Source organism: Danio aesculapii, chromosome 18, assembly GCF_903798145.1.
Source record: "Danio aesculapii chromosome 18, fDanAes4.1, whole genome shotgun sequence".
Lineage (NCBI taxonomy): Eukaryota > Metazoa > Chordata > Actinopteri > Cypriniformes > Danionidae > Danio > Danio aesculapii.
The window spans coordinates 17995607-18014647 of record NC_079452.1 but is presented as its reverse complement, the minus strand read 5'-3'; the positions used below and the strand labels follow the sequence as shown (position 1 = coordinate 18014647).

General features: G+C 36.3%; 1 long non-coding RNA gene across 1 annotated transcript; it reads left to right on the top strand.

Annotated features, from left to right (window-relative positions):
- The first annotated feature begins 6129 nt into the window (after positions 1 to 6129).
- Positions 6130 to 19002, top strand: LOC130245476 (uncharacterized). Its single transcript, XR_008839334.1, has 3 exons — positions 6130 to 6220; positions 18811 to 18860; positions 18962 to 19002. It is a non-coding gene; the product is annotated as an uncharacterized LOC130245476 (long non-coding RNA).
- Positions 19003 to 19041: the final 39 nt, after the last annotated feature.

Sequence of the window (19041 nt, the reverse complement as noted above, 5' to 3'; positions counted from 1 at the left end):
CAACTATTCCAGCATATGTTTTACACAGCGGATGCCCTTCCAGCCACAACCCAGTACTGGGAAACACCCATACACTCTCACATTCACGCACACACATTATGGCCAATTTCATTTATTAATTTTCCTTCGGCTTAGTCCCTTTATTCATGAGGGGTCGCCACAGTGGAATGAACCACTAACTTATCCAGCATATGTTTTACGCAGCGTATGCCCTTCCATCTGCAACCCTGTACTGGGAAACACCCATACACTCTCATTTACTCACATACACAGAAATGCAAACTGGTCTAACCGGGACTCAAACCAGCGACCTTCTTGCTGTGAGTCGACAGTGCTAACCACTGAGTCACCATGCTGCCCTGAATAAGATGTTTCTTTGTTGGCATTTCATTCAGTTCACACCACACAAAAACCTCAAAACATTGTGTAATTCTGAGTGTGCCTCACACAGGTGAGTGGGCTTGACAAACCACCTGTAGAAAACACACTCTTTCATCTCTCTGAGCCCCTTTCACACAGTGATACCGGTAAATATCCAAAAAATTTCCAGAATGACTTTACTGGTAAATTCAGTAAAGCGCTGTTTACACAGGCAAGGACGTTCCGGAATTTTTCCGGAAAAGACCATTCACGCATCCATTCCAAAATACCGGTAAATCCTGACATTATTAACCAGAAACGACGTATAAATGGCTGCACTTGTATTTGTAAACATAATAGGAGTCAGGCTTTTGTTTAAAGCTTTAGCATTCATGCAGCTGCTTTGTCCCAGAGACATCCAAAGGCAGAAGCGCAAACCGCAGCTAAATGTTTACACATTTGACTACATTACAAATTTTGTGGATGGATAAGTATTGACAACTTCGATGTAAACATATAGAGCGACACTTTCACATGTCGAGATGTACTGTACTGTACATTTGTTTGTGTGCTAGCACTCACCGGAGCACTCCTTCAAGTGCACAAGCACCACACAGCTGCACGCACGGTTTGCAGGTAAACTCACAGCGATTATTTTATAGCGATAGTTTTTTTCCAGAGTCTGCATTAATAATGAACATGAAAACCTTATCTGACTAATAACTTGCAGCTAAATGTGTCTGGAAAAGTATTCAAAGGCTTTTCTTTTCATAAACAGCGCGGATTTGAATGAGTCTGAATATTTTGATTGGCTGGAGTAGACGTCTCAATTTGGCACGTTCTAAACATGAATGTTTTCATGAGGCAATTTTCCTTCTGCGTTCACACAGAGCAGCAATCCACGGTATTGCACCGGATGCTTTCTTACAATCGGTCCATATCTAAAAAAAAATATATTGTGCGTTTAAGAAGTGTGCTTCACACAGGTGAGTGGGTTTGACAAACCACCTGTGGAAACACTCTTCTCTTTATTTGCAAGAGACAATTTCACTTAAACTCCTTAGTTCCTTTGCATAATTATCACTTCTTGTGTGTATTGCCTCTTTAAAATAAAAGATACTGTTGTGTTTTCAGGAGCAATACGTCAAAATTAAATGCTTAAAACAAGAAAAACAATCTGCCAGTGAGGTAAGCAAAATAATCTTATTTTGAGTTTGAAAAAAAGGTGATTTTACTTACCTCACTGCAAGATAATTTAGATAGCTTAAAGGTGCAGTATGTAAATTTGACACTCAGTGGTTGAACTAGGTATTGCGCTCCAGAATCAAAACAAAGGCAAGCGCAGGTTGCCAGATTAAGGACAGGAGCGAGTGATTTAAACCGTGTTCTAAATAGAAGTAATGGCATCCGATAGAAGGAATATTCTCTATATTAAAAGGAGTTTTTGTCCTAACCAACACCTCGAATTTATATACTAGAAACGGCTTCTATTTCTCAGAGGTGAGCAACAGACAACTGTGATCACCTCAGGTAAACTTCATGAGCTTTATTCAGTGTTAAATTCTAACAATGTGAGATTGAATGCCATTTTACATGACATTTATTGCCATACTACTGAAAGCAGCAGCAGATAGTTCACCTCAGATCTTGAAAATAAAATGAACCGTTTGAAATTGAACTTTAAAACAAAGCTTGTGATTCAGCATCTACATTTAATAATGTTAAAGAGGTTTAATATGTATTAATTAGATTAGAAATCGTACCATTTTGTGAGTGAGTGCATATTCTGTGCGTCTGAATGGCTGCATTTACATTTCTGTCATCTTTCGTCTGGTGCAAACAGCCAAATTGCTTATCACTGCAAATCCAGCCTGATCTCACGAGAAAACGTAAGTATTTTACGTTTTGACAGTTTAGTGGCTAATTCGTACGAGTTCAGTCGTACGAAATTGTACGATTTTAAAAAGGAGGCGTGGCACCTTACCCCACCCCTAAACCCAACCGTCATTGGCGGATGAGCAAATCGTACTAAATTGTACGAATTAAATCGTACGAATTCATAAGAATTAGCCACTAAATCAAAAAGTTACAAATTGCCGTGAGATTGTGTTGGCAAATCCTGTAACGTAACATATTTTTAGGACACGTAATTACAATGTAACCTGCTCACCTAATGTTTACGTTCATAACATTTATATTAGTTGCTAATTAAGAACCACCTCTTGTGGAACTCTGAATCTGCGTCTCATTTCGTAGTCTGCTACTGTCCACCAGAGGTCGCATTTCGGTCACGGACGCATGCCTTTCTGAATGAATGAATGAAATCTGCTGTTTTCCATCAAGGCAACCCAGGGTGCTGAAATATAATTGGCTAAACTAGCACTGGGCGGGTTAAAAGAACCAAAACAAAGACAGCCGTTCCGGCACGGAAAACACATTTTCAAAGCAGAATATCTGACTTCAGCATTGTTTTTCAGATAAACGAGAATGTTCACCTGGCATGTTTATTAAATATCTACAAATATATTATAGTATTTTTATTAGAAGAGTCAAAAACGTACATACGGCACCTTTAAAAAAAAACAAGACAGTATTTTTTACTAGCCTAAAAATGCTTCTGGATTCAGTATTGCTAATATTTTGGGGATACTGGGACTAGAAACAAGTCAAAACCTCTACTTAAATAAATTGTATTTAAGGAATCTTTTAAATATTATCTTGAGCAGGATTTCTGCGATAAATACAGTGTGTAAGACAAGTGTGTAAGACAAGCTACAACACTGTGACGATACACACAAACACGCATTACTCCACGCTCTGCTTTGTCATGTGATCGCATTACTCTGAGTCACATGACACTGAGGGCAGCTGTTTGCCTCAGATTGTTGGCAGTGTGTTCTGCTGATTGGTGAATTCGCCAGTAAACTGGACACCTCACCTTGTGCAGCAGCTCCAGCGCATTCAAACACACATCGAGCCACTAATCCCAGTGTATTGTACTGAAACAATGGCAGCATTACAAGAACCGAAGCACTCTGAATGCTGCCCGGCTTCAGGATTCAGTGCTATTCTGACCCCGCGGATCCACCTGCATGTCACGCTGTAGGGATAATGAATTTTGGCAGCATCGTGTGACCTGTTTGGGCATCACCCGGATCACTTTGCACATGGGCACAAGGCCCAAACAACAAGCAGACACACCTCAGTGTTGGACAGAAATCTGCCGTGCTCGAGTGTTAAGCCTGATACAGACAACAGCTGCCAGACCACAAAAAGACAAACGGCAATTTCCCCTAAAAATAAAGAGAAAACATGCCGTACTGTCGTCTTTTTGGCTTTAGAGGTCAACAGAAGCACAATTTATTTATACGTTTCCCTTTTATAAATATCAGAAAGATGTCACTTGTGATAAAAAACTCAACTTAAGCATGCTTAAAAAATAGTCTGTATTTATAGATTAGGTTGTTTTCTAGTTTAAAACACACACACACGCACGCACCACGCACACACACACACACACACACACACACACTTCCTTTTGGATCATTTCTTTAAGGACTTGGCATTTTTTACTGCATTTATTTCGTTTTAGAATAAAGGAACCAAGTTTAAAAATGATGATTATTTTAATTTATTTTTTATTTTAAGGTTATATATTAGAGCTGCACACTATATTGTTTGACCAACGGTATCGCAATGTGTGTATCTGCAATAGTCACATCGCAGGATTAGACTATTTATTAAAGATCAAAATATAAAGATGTTATTAAATCTTATAATTTTAAAATAAATAATACAACGATGACCGTTATTTTATGTTTGATTGTTCAATTTCTGTACCTGAATTGCCTTGATGTATTTATATATGCTTGTAATTTATTATAATTTATGCAAACGCCTTGCATAGAAAAAGACTTGATCATCCCAATCTATCAAAAAGAATGAAATCTTTCCAAATAAAGCTATTCAGTTCTTCTGCTGAAATTATATTCATATCGCAATATATATCAGAAAAATATGACATATTTAGTTTTTCTGCAATATTGTGCATATATATATATATATATATATATATATATATATATATATATATATATATATATATATATATATATATATATATATATATATATATATATATTGTTGAAGTCAGAATTATTAGCACCCCTTTGAATTATAATTTTTTTATTATTTCCCAAATTATGCTTAACAGAAAAAGGAAATTTTCACAGTATGTCTGATAATATTTTTTCTTCTGGAGAAAGTCTTATTTGTTTTATTTCAGCTAGAATAAAAGCAGTTTTAATTTTTTTATAAACCATTTTAAGGTCAAAATTATTAGCCCCTTTTAGCTATTTTTTTTCGACTGTCTACAGAACAAACCATCCATATACAATAACTTGCCTAATTACCCTAACCTGCCTAGTTAGGGTGTTATATATATATATATATATATATATATATATATATATATATATATATATATATATATATATATATATATATATATATATACACACACACACACACACACACACACACACAGACACACAGAACAAGAACAAACAGTGGCTCAGGGTACTGTAGACATACAAAGGATGTAAATCAAGAAATTGACCCCAAGTTGCCAAAGATTTTCTTATGGAGCTAGTCCTTAAATATCTGAGTCTCTCCATCTGAATAACAGATATCATGTCGGAAATCCAGTTCTGGTATGAAGGGGTAAAGGTGATTTCCAATTGTTAAGCACTAGTCTTTCAGCCACGACCATGCTTTGCATTAAAGACTCTTGCATTGTTTGAGGGAAAGAAGATGTAGTTTGTGAGAAGCCAAGGATGGCAAGTCCTCATCAGGGTTGTTATACATTTTTAAAAAATGAATAACATCAGTAAGTCATGACAACATATGTTTTTAAGTTAATCATAATAAATACATTTTAATCGTATTTCTAACTTTTTTAAAAGTTATTTTTACAAGCTTTAATTAATTTAGTATCATTTACTCACCCTTTACTTGTTTCAAACCTTTGAGTTTTTTTTCTTCTGTTAAACACAAAAGAAGATATTTTGAAAAATGCTGAACTTCCATCTTTGTTTTTTCTACTATGGAAGTCAATGGATAGTTTTCAGCATTCTTCAAAATATCTTCTTTTGTGTTTAACAGAAGAAAGAAGTCATTGAGGTTTGGAATCACTTGAAGGCGAGGAAATTGTAAATTTTCAATTTTAAGTGAACTATCCCTTTAAATCTGTTAAACGTCATTTAAGTTCAAATGACTTGGAAGGTATTTGAGTCAACTTAGATATGCAATGCAATCAAGTACATTTTAGTCTATGTAGCAGGAAATGTAAACTAAAACCATATATACAACTTCTTCACTTCTTGAAATGTAGCATTTTTTCATTTAAATGAAACTAAAAAAACACTTCTTAAAATTAATGCTCAACAAAACAAAAATTTGACTGAAAACATAAGATAATATAAGGCTGAAAAACTGATGCTAAAACCAGTGCTCGTCACAACTTTTGCCTTATCCAGATGTTAGACACCATTTTAGTAGTTTTTTTCCCACAATAAATCTCATTCCAAAGTTATTCTTTCTGTAGTAAGCGGTTTGCGTCCGTATGAATCTGGTAATACAGTCACTCCTCGGCGGTTCTGTCACCTCTCGTTCCCTCCCTCTGTATATGGAGCATCCCACTGGCCTCATCCCATTGGCCTGCTGACCGCCTCCCCTAACAGAGCCCAGAATAATACTGCAAATGTCCTGCTCAGAGCGCCTCAGTCACAGAGCAGGGGGGAGAAACTGACTTCATTACTGAGGGAATAACTGGTTCTGCATGAGGAAACACTCAATAACGGTAGGTGACGGATGGGTTATGTTGAGTGATATCGCAAAGACAGCATGAGTTAAGTACAGATACATACATGTAGAACTGATTCAACTCTTGGTACGCTCTTAAAAACAGAAAGGTACTTTATTGGCGTCAATAATTGCATGAAGAATCTTTAAACATTCGTGGAATCCCTCCATTTCACAAAGGTTCTTTGTGAAAAAACTAAGTTATTTGGATTCTAAGGCTTCTAAATGGTTCTTTTAGGAACTTAAAAGGTTCTTTGGAGAACCTAAAATGGTTCCTACACTATAAAATATGCTGGCTTCCACACAATCGATTTGTGTTTGGACAACATGAAGGAAATAAGTTATAAGATTTTACAAATTTAAGTTGAATGAACATAAAACAATTAAGTAAAAAAAATTTAAAGGATCATGTTGATTCAGCTATGTATAGCTAATTTGATTATGTATGATGACATAGGTATGACTTAGTTGTACTCTACACTGTAAAAATGCTGGGTTTCACACATGAACAACATGAAGGAACAAAGTGAACATTAGTTTTTACAAATTTAAGATTAAACATAAAACAAGTTGTCACAAAAACACTCAATAATTGAGTTGTTTCAGCTCATTTTAAATCAGTAGTTTGAACAAACACGTGAACCTTTAATTTTTACCTTGAACATTTGATTATTTACATTTAAATAATGATTATTACTTGCCACTTCTGTTAACTTTTTGTTTGCGATTAGCATGCTCATTTTTTTAAATTGGTGAAGTTTTAGCGTCTTTGTGCTCCTGCTTGTACTGAAATACTGAGTCACACTGAGCTGTGTGTGTACCTTGTATTATTTACATTGTGAGGACCAAATGTCCCCAAAAGTATAGCAACACCAGTAATTTTGACATTAGACATTTTTTGGTCCCCATGAGGAAAATGTCATGAGGGAAAGTATTTTGAACATGTAAAAATGCAGATTATTTCATGTGAAGAGTGCGTTTATGGGTAGAGGGATAGAATATATGGTTTGTAGAGTATCATCATCATTACTTCTATGGGAAGTAATAGACATAAAAACAGCTGTATGAGTTAGTGTGTGTACAGGTTTATGCGGTTTACAGGGACACAAAACTGTATAATGACATGGGTATGACTTAGTGGTACTCTAAACTGTATAAATGCTGGGTTCAACACAATCGATTTGTGTTTAAACAACATGAAGGAATTAATTTAACCTATTAGATTTGACAAATTTAAGTAGATTAAACATAAAACAATTAAGTTGTCAAAAAACGCTCAATAATTGTGTTGTTTCAGCTCATTTTAAATCAGTAGTTTGAACAAACATGTGAACCTTTATTTTTTAACATTTGTGATTATTACTTGCTACTTCTGTTAACCTTTTGTTTTCAATTAGCATGCTCATTTTTTTCTATTATTGGTGAAGTTTTAGCGTCTTTGTGCTCCTGCTTGTACTGAAATATTGAGTCACACTGAGCTGTGTGTGTTCCTTGTATTCATTACATTGTGAGGACCAAATGTCCCCAAAAGTATAGCAACACCAGTAATTTTGACATTGGACATTATTTTGGTCCCCATGAGGAAAATGTCCCATTAAACAAACATATTGAAGTATTTTGAACATGTAAAAATGCAGATTATTTCATGTGAAGAGTGTGTTTATGGGTAGAGGGATAGAATATATGGTTTGTAGAGTATCAACATCATTACGTCTATGGGAAGTAATAGAAATAAAGACCGCTGTATGAGTAAGTGTGTGTGTGTGTACAGGTTTATGCGGTTTAAAGGGACACAAAACTGTATAATGACATGGGTATGACTTAGTGGTACTCTAATAATGTGGTTTACAGGGACACACCTCATATCACAATACCTAAAAATCAGAATTTTTGACATTCAAAATTTGAAACAGGTTTCTTATGATGGTTGGGTTTTATGGGTTTGGGGTGGGGTAAGGGCATATAATAAGCGACTTTACTGTATAAAATACATTACGTCTACGGAGAGTCCTTGTAAACCATGTATACAAGCATGTGTGTGTAGAAGCCTCCTGTATCAGTCTTACACAGTTGCAACAGCTGCGTCTGGTCATAAGATCAGTCTCACGGTACTGTGTGGAGTTCATGGCTCAACATGCCATAGTTAAGATAGCAGCATGAGATGAAATACGGGATGAGAGCTTTCATTAAAAACCAAAACTGCACGCAGCCTGTTCAATTTATGCATTATTATTTGTCTACAAAAATGTCAGAAAGAAAACTCTTGTGAATCAGAAGTACATTTAAGCATTAGTTATGGATATACTTTAGTAGGATTTGAATGTGATGTTTTTGAACACCTACATTTGCAGGTAAAATTGTTTTGGGACTGTAATTTAAGAATTTTAAAGAGTGTCTGTGCATATTTTCAGCCATTTCTTATATACAGTTGAAGTCAGAATTATTAGCCCCCCCTGTTTATTTTTTCCCCCAATTTCTGTTTAATGGAGAGAATTTTTTTTCAACACATTTCTAAACATAATAGTTTTAATAACTCATTTCTAATAACTGATTTATTTTATCTTTTGCACAGTAAATAATTTTTTACTTGATATTTTCACTTCTATACAGCTTAAAGTGACATTTAAAGGCTTAACTGGGTTAATTAAGTTAGGGTAATTAGGCAGTTTACTTGATTAATGATGGTTTGTTCTGAAGAGTATTGAAAAAAATAGCTTAAAGGCTAATAATTTTGACCTTAAAATGGTTCATAAAAATTTAAAACTGCTTTTATTCTAGCCGAAATAAAACAAATAAGACTCTCTCCAGAAGAAAAAATATTATCAGACATACTGTGAAAATGTCCTTGCTCTGTTAAACATAATTTGCAAAATTTTTAAAAAAAAATAAATGAGGAGCTAATAATTCTGACTTCAACTGTATATTTATACATATATATTTCCCATAAATCTTTCAATTGAACTGTTTTTAATTGTTAAACTATAAACCAACCAACTATAACGAGAATCACAATGAATCACAAATAAATAATCATAAGAAAATCTGAAAAAAGTCAAAGGAACAAAACTAAGAACTTAATGGGTTTAATGACTGAAAGAATTACAACTGAAGCAACTGCATGAAAATTCACAGAGAAATCTAAACCTATTAAAGTGGTTGGTGGTATCTATAAAAACAACGTATTTGTGTATTAAAATAATTAAATATTGTTAGAGCATCGAAAGAACTTGTCGAATACATTTTTGTGGCACTTGATGAGAGTGGGCAGGGCTAAAGATCTCTTTTGATGCTCTTGGCTCACTGCGACTCTCTGATTGGTGGAAGTTTCTTAACAGCATTATGGGTAATGTAGTTCTAAACTTTAAAAGAATAAAAATAAGGGGAATTAACACAAACAGATGGGTTTTACAAAAGAATCCATCAACAACCTGCTCTGTCTTCCCTTATGAAGAAATGTCTTTTCACCTCCTGAACATGAATGTTGCTCTTAGTTGTCTTTGAAACTTAGCTAAACTGTACTGACAAGCATTTAGTGAAGTGAAATATGCTTTACTTTGTTATTACTGTAAATGTGGCTTATTTGAACATTATCACTCTTTTAAAACTTAATAAACATGAAAGTGCACTAAAGTCTTTAATTATATTATCTGCAAGCAGAGGTTTTTAATATAAATATACAAAAACAAGTGCAAAGCGAATACAATGCAGCACACTTCTATTCCGCATGGGGATTTATGCTTTAAAGCAGTGCTGAATGCTTTGCAGGCCCCGTCAGCGATGTATGATATGTTTTGAAACTTCATGTGCTCTCCCTCAGCCAGCTCCTCCCAGTGCGAGTATGGGAATAATCTGTGTGTGTGTGTGTGTGATACTGGTGTCATTCCTGGCACGGTTCAGAAATCAGATGAGTTAATAGGACACTGGTGCACTGAGGAGCAACTCGGGATATGGAGGGTTTGAGTCCAGACTTGTGGATGTCGCTAAAGATAGGCTGTGATGCTGCTGAAATATGCAGGTTCTGCTGCAGGATCAACCACACCTCAGACCTGTGCTCAGACTGATGCTGCTCTTGTGCAGGTGATTACAATAGTATCCAACTGCAGACTTGCATGCGCAAGCTGAGGCACGCAGTCTCAGACATGCAATCTCAGACGTGCAATCTCAGACACAATGCAGTCAATGGATCTATTGTCGTCATTGTGACGGGTAGGGTTAGAGATGGGGTTAGGTGTGCACATTAAAAGGATTGAATGCAGCTCAGCCTGCATATGTCTGAGAATGCATCATGTCTGCACCCAGACCCGCCCCAGGGATTATGTAATTATATCTCTACTTAACAGTAACAATTATTTTATAAAGCATCCACAGAAGCTACAGTATATGTATGTTTTTCATTTTAAACTACATACAGTTGAAGGCAATTCGTTATTTTTCAAATAGGGATGTTTAACAGAGAATTTTCACAGTATTTCCTTGTATATTACTTTTTCTGGAGAACGTTTATTTCTTTTAGTTTGACTGAAATGAAAGCATTTTTTGCATGTTTTAAAAATAATTTGTATGATCATTTTTTGCTACAGGACTACAAAATCTTCTGTTTGTAAAACATCATTTGGGACATACTTGAAAACGAAAGAAAAAGTCAGAGGAGGGCTAAAAATGTTTTGTCTTTAACTGTATATCTATATTTCTCTGCACCAGCCAGTTTTGGAACAATTTGAAATCTTCATAATGAAATAAAATTTAAATTAAAATAAATAAAAAATGTAATTAAATTAAATAAATCAAGCACATCAACCCCCTGCAAACTTTCAAACCAAAACCAGTGCTAACCGGTGTGTTATGCAAACACCATTGCCTGAGCTGAAGCATGAAAAACGTCAAACAAACTACATAAAGGCAATGTTTCTGCTTTCTGTCAGCTTAATATCGATGCATATATTAATGTATTGTGTTCTTACATTAAACTAACCTCACATTTAAAATGTATAGTCCATAAATGGCAAATAATGTAACTTACCCTCAAAAAACACCCTTAAAAGAAAATGGGGCTGATGTAAACTACATTTTCAATTTGCAGTGTATAAAGTAGAACCATTTTCATAGAGTAATACTCATGAGTACTTTTAGAAGAGCTACTTTTTACAACGAGTACATTTACTTTACTTGCACTATGTTTTTGGCAAGTGCTTGAGTACGATTTTTCAGTACTCTTTCCACCTCTGGTGTTAATACAAACAATATACATCAAACACAAAAGTGTGCAAATATTGCATTACTGCAGTTCTCACAGTTAACCTAAATAATGCTACACCGACACTACCTGTTCTTAGGACTTACAAAATCATTACAAATGTAAAGACTGCCAGAAAGGACTTTAGATCTGGGTGTGCTTAGGCTTACCATCTAATCTACAAAGTAAAATGCTCAACAAAAGAATAATACACCACCACCCTGATGTCAAACATTGCAAAATATTAGAAGTACTCTGAGATTACGCACACTGATGACTGATATACAGCTTAAAGAGTGGGGAATGGTTATTTTTATTATCATTTGGCCGGATATTAAAGCCCAAAGGAAATGGGTAATCATGCATTCCTGTAATAGTGCTGACGCAAGCCACATCGCTCTGGTTCACTAGGCAAACTAACTATTAAATAGCTTGTTTTCAATCTCAGATTTGGTGTTGGGTGCCATTTTATCTGAAGAAATACCCTAGTTTCCTGTTTAAAGGGAGGCATTTCCTCCTTGGCTTGCACACCCTCAGGAGAGGCTGATCCATCATGGGTTTCTCCCCTGAGAACAGACGTACGTGCAGAGTAAAAATACTATCAATTCTGACAAACTGAAAATGCCATTTGTTTCCTTTAGAAGCTACTTTTACTCACAAAGATCTGGCATATTTTATATGTATCTGTACCCGGATGGTCTATTTCTGCTGGAAATTTAAAGTTTCGGTCCATGTACATGGCTAACTCTATCCATAATACATGCACATTTAATCTACAACAAACATGAATAAAAAAATTAGTTATAAATAAAAAAAATAAAGAAATTATATTCAGTATTAAAAAATGTATGGTAACATCACTAGCATGAGCTTAACGTTTGAGAAATTGTCTGACATACTTTAGCTTGTTTGCTAACATGAATAAGCTATCTTCTTTCACAATTTTAGCATTTTAACACATTTCTAATATGCATGTTAATATGTTTAATATGTTGCTAACATGTTTTTGCTCAACGTTAGCAAAACTTAACTTGCTGTTTCAACAGATTGCAAAAAAGTTAGCAGAAATGTACTAGCAGGTTAAACTAGCAGTGGGCAGGTTCATTTATTCATTAATTTTCTTTTCGGCTCAGTCCCTTTATTAATCTGGGGTCGCCACAGCGGAATGAACCGCTAACTTATCCAGCATGTTTTACGCAGCGATTGTACTTCCAGCCGCAACCCATCTCTGGGAAACATCGACACACACTCAATCACACTCATACACTACGGCCAATTTAGCCTACCCAATTCACCTGTACCACATGTCTTTGAACTGTGGGGGAAACCAGAGCACCCAGAGGAAACCCACGCAAACGCAAAGAGAACATGCAAACTCCACACAGAAACACCAACTGACCCAGCCGAGGCTCGAACCAGGGACAGCACTACCTACTGCGCAGTGGGCAAGTCATAAAGACCAAAACAAAGCCAGACTTTCACACGTGGAAAGGACATTTTCAAAAGACTTTAGCATTGTTTTTCAGACAAACAAATATGTGCACTTGGCATGTTTCCTAAATATCTGCAAACATGTCGGCGCCAATGGTGTAGTGGTTAGTGCATCGACACATGCACTCCGGTGCTCACGGTTTGATTCCCGCCTTGAGGTCTTATGCCAATCCTTCCCCTCTCTCTGCTCCCCACACTTTCCTGCTTTCCTGACAATACTCTCTACTGTCCTGTCCATTAAAGGTGAACCCCCTTATATATATATATATATATATATATATATATATATATATATATATATATATATATATATATATATCTGCAAGCATATTTAGAAGAGTCAAAAACGTACATAAAGTACAGCACCTTTAACCCAACGGTAAGACTTGTCCATATTTAGTCCAATGTTGGGTTAAAAGGTGTCATTTAAAGTGTAATTAATTGAAAATTTGCCAAATGTTGTCTAGCATAAGGATGTTGCTAACATAGCATGTTTAAAGCTTTTAGCGTGGTGTGCACAATTTAGGATGCAGCAACTATATCACATTTTTAAGTGGTCTTTCCGTTTGCAAAGTGTCAAAATAAACATGCCAAAAGATAGTCTTTTAGACAAAGTTAGCATGTAGAAATTGATCAGATAAAATGTTTCACTTCATCATCCTCTTCTAAACATAAATGCCAGCAATCATTCATGTCCCTTTACTGAACAGCTGGCCATGACGTGATTTTCTGAGACACACAAAATGCAATTTATATAAATGAGGAATAAATGAGGAGCCTTCACAGACTTGTTTATTGTGGGCCATTGTTGTCTCATGACACCTACATATTCGTGTATCTTTGTTTGGATTAGGGATGCAAAAATAAATACACATGTGGGGAACTGTTAGGCTTATGGCACTGGCCCAATTGCAGCTCATGTCATTATCAAGTGCCTATTCTCATCCAACAAGATCTTGTGACTGTATTGAATCAGCAGCAATAGAATTACATCTCTATCCTCTGCTCTCCTTGTAAGTGGTTGGCTTGTGTCTTCAATAGGTCACAATTAAACAGTGAAGTTTGGCTGATACAACTCAGCTTGAATTTATTACATCCACATCAATTTAGAATCGAAAAGGTTTGTAAGATATAATTATATACAATATCAGTCAGATTTTTGGACACACCTTGTTATTTTAGTAGACTATTCTACATTTCTAACTATCAAAAACACAAACCTTCTGTTTTGATGCGTCTTGAAGTCTCTTCCACAGTTCTTAGGGTTTCTTAGCCATAACTTTTTTCTACTCAATAAGGTTTGGTTCAGAACTGTTGTCAGGCCATTTCTATATTTCAATGTTTTCTCGCTTTCAAAGAACTGCTTTACACATTTGACTGTGTTCCTGTATAAAAACTGATGAATGTATGGAAGGAACTACACTTTGCTGATAACATTTGCTTTCACTATGTCATATCTGTTTGCATTCAGACTTTGAATTAGGTTTTAGATTAGGGCTAGGCGATTAGGCCTAAAATCTAAATCTTGATTAAAATTAACATTTTAACTCAAACTCGATTACGTTAAGTTTTGGGCAATAAATATGCTCACAAATTACAAGTGAGAGATTTTTGAATGAAGAGTGCATTAATTGATTTTAAAACAATTGAAGGAAACACACACTATCTATGATTATTTACTGAACATCAATGTTAAACAACTGAAATTAAAACACACATTGCCTAAAACGAACAGTCACCCTTTTCTTATAAAAAAAGTAGTAAAGTAAAATAACTTGCACTTTTGAACACAAAACCCAACCCTACTTTAGATAATCTCCTTTTATAAGTTCAAAAGTGATAGATAGGGATGGGTATTGTTAAGGCTTTAACGGTATTACTACTTTAATTGATACTACTTATCGGTTCGGTACTTTAACGGTTCTCTTATTGGTACTTTTTGTAGTGTATTTTTAATGAAAAAACAAATTGAACAGAACTAAAAACACTTTATTTTCTTATTATGTTTTTAACATAAAATACAACAAAACCAATAATTGTAAAACAAATAATTAGTTTATTTCCTGTAAAAGAGTGCACAATGGTTTGAAGGAAAATGACTCTCAGTGTTTAACCATTCTTATGGAGAAAAATCAACATGTTTGCCTTTTCTGGCAGAAGTCGGGATCTTTCTTGGTTTATTGTGCTCCCTGCAGTTGAAAATACTCTCTTTGAGTTGCAAAATGCAGTTGAATGAGATAATGTTTACGATTTTTCATAAACACATTCACATAAATGAGTTAACAGTGTTTTGGAGGTTTACTGTGTTTTTAATACAGTTTTGGAGCATCTTGCAATGTAAAAATAAGCAGTTTTTATTCTTTCTTAATAAGCATAGTTTATTATTAAGCTATTCATAGGCTATATTTGTAAATACAGCTGATGTGAAAGCATTTTAATGTTTAAGATTTATTTAAGCTACTGCAGAAAAAATACTGTTTTCAATGTAACCGAATGTGTGTGTTTATTAAACTATTAATATTAATTAATACTAATTTAGGTGCTTGACTGCTGGCATAACGAAGGATGATGTAACATTACCGTTAGCAGCTAGTCAGTAAAAACCTTTTCATTTGTCTTTCTGCAGTTAATGCACTTTAGAAAGATGCTTTCACTTAGCCAGATTGCTTGCGTTTCCACTAATACAAGAAAACAACTGGTTGTGTTTGTTGCAACGAGCATTGTTGCTGTCCACTCATGAAATACAACCCGTTTGGTTCACTCCGCAAGCTTACGAGCTGTTTGTGCGCGTGGGTCTGTGTCGCAAACTATGTGTATGAACTGTGAAGGCTTTTACACTTGATGCGCTCGCCGGAAACACAAGCATTTCTCATGTGAGATTGCCAACTGTGCAGTCGAATATCAAATATCGTAAATTAGAAAAGGTTGGTCAGATAAATTATGCTACTGTAAGTAATGTTTATTCAGCAATTATTCTCCAGTACCGATAGCAGAACCGTTAACGTCAGAGCTTATCGTTACTTCTGTCTTTTATAATGTAGCACCGATACAGATAAAGTACCGAGTTTCGGTACCCATCCCTAGTGATAGAGGTTAACACATGATTACAAACAAATTGATTTTGGTGTACTCTGAATTGGAAAATTTTATTTCCATTTTCTATGTTACACAATGCCAAAAAATCCGTTTGTGCCATTAATCTCCTGATCTATAAGTTCCAAATATAAATGAACTCCAGCCAAATCAGTTTTTCAACTGAACAAAATTCAGGAGCAGAACATAAGTGTTGTTAAGAAGCAGGCCAGCTTGCCTATTAACTTGTATAGCAGCATTTGCATGAGCTCTAGCGTTAACAGCTCTGTCATTACAGAGGCACATGCAGGTCAGGGCAGCTCGTGTTTATATAAAGATCAGATATATGCAGCACCATTCCAGTCTTCTGGACACATAGCATAACTAGAGAACAGCTGCGTCTTTCACTCACAAACAGAAACGCACACACAAATACACACACAGAGATCCATCTATATTTTACAATTTGCATGCCTGTGAGATGCCTGAAAAGATGGGCACATGGGCAGGCACATAAGCATGCATGCACAAACATGATTTAATATTATGGGACTGTAATTGCTAAATATAAAAATGCTAAAATTTATGCATGATTTCATTGTCTTGCAGTCTTAATTGTAGAGGTTTAACAAACACAGTCCACAAAGCTGGCACAGCACAACAGTAGAACACCTGCGAGATGTATGTGCCTGTCTTGTGTAACAGGTTATTCAGTGTGGGTGTCTGAGCCCATTAGAAATTACTCACTTGCTAGTTTACAGATCTCTGAATGTTGGTTGTGCGCTCTTACGACAGTGACAGATACCAGACACCGCTGCCGAGGAATGAGAACCATGCAGATTGAGAGAGGACACCGTTTGCAGGCCTACAGAACTAACCTGATGGCAACTTGATCTATGTTGAGACAGGGCTATTTTTTAGTCTCGTAGATAACAGCACTGTAGATATAGTGATGTGGGCTTATGATTGCCAAAGATGTAAATCATTGGAAAGCATTAAGTTATATCCCAGAATGAGTTTGATAATGTGAAGGACATTTTGCACATGTTCCTGCTTATCACAACCATGCAGCAATGCAAGTGATGTATTCAGAAATCCCTACCTTTCAAATTCAAGCATGCAGATGTACAAGCAGGTGTAAGCTGCAATGTGCGACACCATATCAACTGTGATTGTCTCTTATGAAATGCTTGTAGTCTTTCCTTAAAAAAGAAATAAAAATAAAGCATAAACATGGGGGGGGGGTTAATTCTGTAGTGGAATAATGCTCAATAATGACTAAAAATAAATAAATAAATATTAATGAAATAAAAAGGACTCGAGGTATAAAGTGACATATAGATGTACTTTAAAGTATATCAAAACATGCTTACGTTTAACCAACATTGCATTTAATTGTAAATTATGTGATATTAAGTATCTAGAAATTTGCTTACTTATTCAAGGAATCTTATTATGCTTTTTTCTTAAACATGCAGATGTAACCCCCCTATCCTACAACACCCAAGCTGGGATCGAACTGGCAACTTTCCGCATGGGTCGCTCTAACAAGGAGACTAGACACCATGCCCCCTAGCATCTGTCACTAGAGCACCTTTTTTTAGGTCAAAGGAGTGAGGTTTACCTGCACAGCACGTCACTAGCTGGCCTCCGCTACACTCACCCCCCTAAACCTTCCTCCCATCTGGGTCACGGCACCAATGTAAACCCCGTCTGTCCCACACCACCCAACCCGCTCCAAGCTGGGATCGAACCGGTGACTTTCCTCATGGGAGTTGATCGCTTTAACAAGAAGACTAAAGAGCATGGCCCCTAGCATCTGTCACTAGAGCACCTTTAGAGGTCAGAGGAGTGAGGTTTACCTGCACAGCACTTCACTAGCTGGCCTCCGCTGCACTCACCCCCCTAAACATTACTCACATCCGGGTCACAGCACCAGTCTAACCCCGTCGGTCATACACTACCCAATCTGCTCCGGACTGAGATCGAACTAGAGACTTTCCGCATGGGAGTCGGTCACTCTAACAAGGAGGCTAAAGACCATAGCCCCTAGCATCTGTCACTAGAGCACCTTTTAGAGGTCAGAGGAGTGAGGTTTACCTGCACAGCACTTCACTAGCTGGCCTCCGCTGCACTCACCCCCCTAAACATTACTCCCATCCGGGTCACGGCACCAATCTAACCCCGTCGGTCCTACACTACTCAATCCGCTCTGGGCTGAGAACGAACTAGAGACCTTCCGCATGGGAGTCGATCGCTCTAACAACGAGGCTAAAGGCCCCTAGAGTCTTGCTACAGCACCTTTTAGAGGTCTGAGGAGTGAAGTTTACCTGCACAGCCCTTCACTAGCTGGTCTCATTTACACAGACTTAGGTTTCACCAGAAAGTATTTTGTAAATTTCAGCTCAAAATAACTCACTGATTTATTACAATTTATTACACCATGCTGTAAATGCCACTTTGAGATAGAAGCAACAACAGATTTTTTGCTTTGTTTTTGTGAGTGTCTTTAAATGCAAATGAGTGGCTGCTTTATGAGTACCTTTACCATGACCTTCAACCTTCCTTTTTGTGTGATTCTCCTGTATTTTACCATCCTATCCTGCTATCAACCTGTTTAAAACATTTTCCCATATTTTAAATTGTTCTAAAACAAACCCACTGGGCATAATTTATACATTTGCTACATATGTGTAAATCACCAAGTGTAAAAATAGCAACCCAAATGCCTTATTTTAGATGATTAGTTTTAACTGATGGCTGCTGACATTAAGAATCTGCTCCAATTTCAGACTCTGACAGAGAGGACAGTCATGGGAATCCAGAAGCCAGAGTTTCACCCGTAGGTAGCCACTTGACAAACATGTATGTCTCCAAAGCCAATAAGTGTTGGCTTTTATTGTACTGAATGTAACTCTGCTTCGTTTGCAACTTTACACATAGATAAACAACAAAAGACGGACTCCCCCCTCAGACACGCCTCCCTTTGGTCCTCATCTAAGTACACTACACAGCATTTCCGC